The 6911-nt window shown below is 46.2% G+C and overlaps 1 long non-coding RNA gene across 1 annotated transcript; it reads right to left on the bottom strand.

Moving 5' to 3' along the window:
* Window positions 1–1379: 1379 nt before the first annotated feature.
* LOC109767696 (uncharacterized) lies at window positions 1380–4475 on the bottom strand. Its single transcript, XR_012205319.1, has 3 exons — window positions 3955–4475; window positions 2638–3494; window positions 1380–1582 (listed from the first exon to the last, which is right to left on the bottom strand). It is a non-coding gene; the product is annotated as an uncharacterized lncRNA (long non-coding RNA).
* Window positions 4476–6911: the final 2436 nt, after the last annotated feature.

Raw genomic sequence — 6911 nt, 5'->3', positions numbered from 1 at the left:
ATGGAGCATTGTAATAAGATAGTGATGAAGAGTCATCAACTATTAGCACACTGTCATCATTGTAATGACCAACACTACTCACCATAGCATTACCTTGTGGCAATTCACATGTAGGTGAAGTAGAAGAAGTTGACAAGGCAACACGGCCGGAGGTGGAGGGAGAACAATCATCCCCACAAATCTTGGACACACCATATTTATCTTGAAGCTTTGTCCACAACTCATGAGCATCCCGGAACGACATGAGTTGAAATATAACTACATTGTTCAAAGCATAGAAAAGCACATTAGAAACTTGAGCATTGAGATAAGAGTTTTTCTCATCCTCTAAAGATAATATTTGATGATCCTTTGGAGGAGAAAAACCCATATGTACAATTCGCTCTAAATTTGGGTCCATGACCCTAAAGAGATTGAGCATGCGAATTACCCAAACATCAAAATTTGTGCCATCAAAACTAAGAGTGTTGGAGAATCCTAATCCCCTAGTCGACATCTTTACTCTCTAGGCGGTTAAGACTAATAAAGAGAGATGAGGCTCTGATACCAATTGAAAGATCGTGGATGTCGCCTAGAGGGGGGTGAATAGGCGCTTTAAAATAATTATGGTTTAGGCTTGAACAAATGCGGAATAAACCTAGCGATTAATTTGTCAAGCACAAAACCTAAACACGACTAGGCTCACCTATGTGCACCAACAACTTATGCTAACCAAGATAAACAACTATAAGATAGCAAGATATATGACAAGAAACAATATGGCTATCACAAAGTAAAGTGCATAAGTAAAAGGCTCGGGTAAGAGATAACCAAGGCATGCGGAGACGACGATGTATCCCGAAGTTCACACCCTTGCGGATGCTAATATCCGTTTGGAGAGGTGTGGAGGCACAATGCTCCCCAAGAAGCACTACAAAAAAAGACACATCCGTGCCATTTTGGGCCGAACGAATTTTTTCTGTCATGCTTATGACACTTCTATGAAGATAATTGTGACAAAACCCGGTATCATCATAGATGTGGTGGGCTCCTACTTCTATGACAAAAAACTCATGAAAGAAAATGGGCTTTTCGTCCTGGGCGGGCCGGAGACGCAGTTGCATGACATTCTTTGGGTCGTCCATGACGGAAAAACCGTGGTAGAAGCGAGGGCGAGGAAAATATTGGGGAGTTCCCGGTTACGATGGGTGGTCGGGTGCCGAGCGATGCGCGTTTCTCTCGTGCACATACGCGCGTGGGTGCGAGGCGTTGGGCTCTAACTGAACCCGAGCGAGGCGTTCGCCTACTGAACCCGAGCGATTGTGTAGCGATCCGACCTCAGACGGTCAAATCTCTGTGTATAAGTGTCATCCCTGGATCGGTAATGCTGACACACACAGTACTTGAAGGCTTTATAACAGAGTGCAATCACACACTTATTACATCAAATGTCTCAAAAGAGAACTTATTACAATAATATGGCTTAAGGCCATCTAAATAAGATAACTGCTGAAGCATCGAAGGTAAATGAGTCCATCAACTCCAACGGCATAGCTGAGTGCACGACAACGACCTAGCGCACCTTACTCTTCATCTGAAAAGTCTGCAACATAGTATGTTGCAGCCCGAAATGGGTCAGCACATGGAATATGCTGGCATTATAACACAGTAGAGCAATGAACAGAATAAATGCTATCACTACATGCATATATGGCTGGTGGAGGCTCTATGGTTATAATGTTTTTGCGAAAAGCCAATTTTTCCCTACAACAAAGGAATATATTTTTGTTTAACTATCATGGTAGTTGATAAACATTGAGAATGGTAACCCCATCTCAATCCCAATTAAACAGTAATTAACAACCCAACAAATTAATTTAGAGTGATGAGATCAACATGATAATCCAAGAACCAGATACTCGATGTCCATAACCGGGGACACGGCTAATCATGATTAGTTTGTTCTTTATCAATAAAGGGCTGTGAGGTTGTTGCCTTGCAGTATATAGTCAAAAAAATCATGATTAGTTTGTACACTCTGCAGAGGTTTGCGCACTTTTCCCCACAAGACTCGATCTCCTCCGTTGGATTTCTCGCACTACATGGTGTTTGAGAAACGGATGACCGAGACATAGTCTTTAAGAAACATTAACTCTTTACTCTGGATAGACAGTTACACCTACTTTCCCCTACATCTGCTAGCCTACCACTAAAAGAGGTCATGCAACATACTCAACTATGCTAGAGCCCATAATAGCTTTTGGCTGCACACGGAAGTTTCTAGCATGAATAATCTTATGATCCCTTTGAGCCTGGGTGGCGAACCAAAGGACAACACTGGTATATCCCCAGGTGCCCGCAACCAATCCACCCAGATGTGTATTTAAGTAGCCACCTTAAGTCAACCATTAATTAACAATCTCACATCTGTCATGGATCACTCAAACCAAACCACGTCTACGAGCATAGCATAGCAATATAAGCATAACGTAGAAGTAACTCCCAAGGGTTTGATAATAAAAAGGGCAATAGGTTCTACCTCATCATCTACTTCCCAATTCCCACATGTTAATCACATCCTAATCATGCAGTGTTTGAGGATTGTAACTAATGCATAAAAACTGGGTAATAAAGGGGTATGATCAACGTGTTACTTGCCTTGGTGACGATCTGCAAACCCTAGAGACTCGTAGTAGCACGTTTCGCACTCCAGGAATTCTATCGCAAACAAACAATAGCATACATAAGCACTCAAACATAGATGCAAGGGTAAAACTCAAATAAGAAGATCCAAATCTGAAAGTTCAACTGAAGACCTTCGATTTGCAAAAAAATCAATCAAATCGGAGCTACGGAACCACTGTTTGGGATATCGCTTATCGTTATCGTCTCGGTCGGCTGGGGATTAGAGATTAATCGGAAATCGACCGATTAATCGATTTTATCGGGCGACTATTAATCGGCAAGTTTTTTTCGCAAGACCTACGCTTTCAGGCACTATTAAGGCAAAATTGGAAATAATCAACAAGTGTGTTCTGTGAGCCTTTAAGACTACATCAATATATAACAACAACACATGTCATGTTTCTGCATGTTTGAAATTCAAATAGGACAAGAGTACATAGATACTACTATAATATTACACAAGAAAAATTGGACAACACTTCAACAACACATATTCTATTTGGCCATTTTCAAATAGGATAGCACTTATTCATTTAAATAAGTAAATAACAAGCAACAATAGGCAGAACAACGATACATAACTACATATATGAGTGCACAAATAAACTACAGCCATCTCAACATCATGTGTACACAAGATTGCAGTTGATAGTCCTAGTCACCAGTCCACAAATAAACTTAGATAGTAGTCCACAGATAAACTTAGATACTGGATAGGCAGCACAGCAGGTCCAAAATACACAAATCAGCATAGCAAACTCCCATGCCATGTCATCCGAGTTTCTCTTCAGTCTGGAACTTGCAACCTCAGAAGCACTGGAAGCAGCCATCTAAAAAAGGGCAACAACATGTATGAGAATCAGACTAATAAAAGGGCAACTTATTCTGTATATGATTGATGGTTCTTATTCTGTACATAAAAGAAAAGGGCAACAACATAGAAGGGAAACGTATCCTGTACATGATTATGTACAACAAATCTAAAATATTGTACTACACAATTACATTGTAATTGAACATAGCGGACAAATCCATCTAATGAAGTACAGCAGTAGGCAGTAGCAAGCAAGTATTGACTAAAGAAATGACAGTAGCTAGCTTAATTTTGGAAGGGGAGGTCACAATCCCCTTTGGCCTCCACGAGCATCCGCCGGTGCTTACAAGTTACAACCAGAGTTACTGACTGAAGATATGACAGTAGCTGGCACTCATTTTTATCTTCTGAAGAAATGACAACAGCTGTAGTTTTAGAACTTAAAAGTGGAGAGCGGCGCAACAAAGAAACCATACCAGGATGCTGTCTTGCTGCTGTAGAAGGGATGGTGTGTATAGCTGCTGTCGTTCGTCGTAGTAGGAAGCAGAAGATGGAGCCGCTCTGCAGCTCTGAAGGAAGAGTGGCGGTGCCAAGCAACACCAGCCGTCGGCGATGGAGAAAATATGTGTGGCCCCGGTGCTTCTTGAGGAAGAGTGGCACAACTCCGGTGCTGGTACAGGAAGAGGGGCACAGCTCCGGTGCTGCTGTAGCAAGGTAAGGCGAGGGGGAGCAGGTCCGGTCATCGGTGATGGGGAAATGCAGAGGAGGCGCGATGGCGATGCAGAGAGTTGGAGATGGTGCTGCTGCGTTGGTGGTTGAGGTCCCGTGGAAGAGGAGAGGAGGATCCAGAGGGCGCCTAGCTCGAGTGGTGGTAGCTAGGGCCGCCGCCGGCGAGCAGCGTGACGGCGGCTTGTGGATCTAGCATCGCGACGCGCTGGGAGGCTGAAACCCTAACTCAGCGGGGGGAAATCCCAAATGTGGGATGCGGTTGTGTGGGAAGGCCATCGAAGAGGGCCTAAGGGAGCCAAAATTCAGCCCTTTTGGGTTTTCTGACGTTAGGGGCCCAGCCGGATTAATCTGGAATCTAGCGATTTATCGCTTGTCAGAGCGATAAATCGGTCCGAACGATAAATAAAAAAGATAAGGCCTTATCTTAGTGGTCACCACACAATAAGCGATAAATCGGCCGATAAATCGCTGAGTCGGCCGATTTCTTAAACAGTGTACGGAACTGAAACTATGATCAAAAGAACTTCGAATTCAAATCTTCTTGAAACCATATTTTAAATTGTCAAAACCGTGTTCAAGTTGATTCACCAGAAAGAGGGGTTTGAGACAAAAAATTTGGCGTTGGTTTCACTGGATTTGGACGAACGGTTAAAAAGTTGCGAGGGTTTGAAGATCAGGGGTTAATCTGCGATAAAAATAATCACGGATAGGTCCCTGGCCGTAAAATAAAATAAAAAGAAAAAAGTACGGCGCGAACGTTCGCTAACAGAGGCAAACGGGTGAATTTGTTCGTTGAAACGAACTAACGAATGAACGTTCGTTAATTAACCTAAACCGAAGAAAACCGAGAAAACCGAACCGGTCTAAATAAAAAATACCAATCTAGTTTTAATAAAAACCGGGCGGTTTTATACCGGTTCACCAGAAAAACCAGTGGGTCGGCGGGGTCAACGGCGGCGGACGACGAGGCGGCTCCGGCGGGGCTCCGCGGCTGCGGCGGCGATAGGGATGGCGCCCGCAGGGTTTGGGTATGGGTGGAACCAGCCCATACCCTTACCCGTCATCCCAAACCTTACCCATCACCCGTACCCATACCCGTTGATGGGTACAACTTTTTCCCATACCCATCACCCATCAGGGTAAATGGGTACCCACGGATAAAATTATCCAGATTTGCAATACATCAATTTGAGCATTACATAGTCATAAACAACAACTTTAACAATAATTTATAAACAACAACACATCATGACATCAACGCATACTTGTTCATGGGCTAGCTATTGTGGTGCGGGGGCCTGCATGAATGCATGATGAGGTCTTGTTAGGTTTGTCGGATTTATGTATATATAATATGTTTACTATGTGGATAAATAATATATAAGGTCTATTTGTCAGAATATATGCGGGTAAATGGGTACATGGGTATCGGTTATACTAAACCATACCCATACCCACTATACCCGATGGGTATGATTTTCCTATTTATGTTCCCATGGGTATTTTTTTGACCCATACCCTTGCCCTAATAGGGTTTTTACCCGCAGGGTACGCGGGTAATGGGTATCCATTGCCATCCCTAGGCGGCGAGGTCGTCGGTGGCGCGGGGTGGTGCAGCAGCAGCGCGCGGGCGGCGAAGCAGCGGCAGCGGCGCGGCTTCGGCGGCGGGGCTGCGGCTCGGGTGGTGGGCTGCGGCCCGGGACGGGGGAAGAGGCGGCGGGGGCGGCGATATTTACTAGGGGGGCCGTTGCCGCTGGATGAACAGGACCCTGATCGAGCCGGTTGGAGGTGGATGAACAGGACCCCGTGGAGGGCTGGATGAATAGGATGACCCCGTGGAGGGATAGTTGAATAGTAGCCGGTGGAGGGCTGGATGAACAGTAGCCCGTGGAGGGGTGGTTGAACAGGACCCCGTGGCGAGGGCTGGTTGAACAGTAGCCGGTGGAGGAGCGGTGGAGGCTGGATGAACAGGAGCCAGTGGATGAACAGTCGCATGTGGAGGCTGGAGGAGGTCGACGGTGGAGATGAACAGTAGCCCGTGGAGTCCCGTTTTGCGGTACGCCACACCCCTCCCAGTGAACAGAACCCCCGTTTCGACCGTAGCGCTCCAACACAAGTCCGTTTCCTCCGTTTTGCGGTACGCCACACCCCTCCCGATCAACCGGACCCCGTTTCAACCATAGGAGGTCCAAGAGAAGTCTGTTTCCTCCGTTTTGCGATACGCCAGACCCCTCCCGATGAAAAGGACCCCGTTTCGACCGTGGCCAGTCGAACAGAAGGTCATTTCCTCCGTTCTGCGGTATGCCATGCCTCGTTTCGATCGGCTGTTCCGTCAAAGCCGGTTGGCTCCCGATGAACACGACGATGCAGTTTCTCCGTTCCGACCCAGCCGGTTGGCTGCCGATGAATAGGACGCCGTCCCTACCTCTCCATGTACACGAGCCCTGGCCGTACGTATGCACGAGTAGGCGTTCGAGACCCCGCCCGTATGTACGTACGTGGTCGTATTTACTTTCCTCCACCCTGGCTGTACGTACGTGTACATGCTACGTGCGCGGCTCTACTACGACACGTGCCCTTCCTTACTCGGCCACAGTTCATCACTGCAGCCTGCAGACAGACCGATCGACCAGTATGTACGTACACGTTCGCGACCAGAATGACAACGCAACGTACGCTTCGACCAGGTGGGTCACGACTGTCA

Source organism: Aegilops tauschii, chromosome 3 (assembly GCF_002575655.3).
Source record: "Aegilops tauschii subsp. strangulata cultivar AL8/78 chromosome 3, Aet v6.0, whole genome shotgun sequence".
NCBI classification, from domain to species: Eukaryota; Viridiplantae; Streptophyta; class Magnoliopsida; order Poales; family Poaceae; genus Aegilops; species Aegilops tauschii.
Note: the sequence above shows the minus strand (reverse complement) of the source record. Positions and strands in the feature narration are given on the sequence as shown.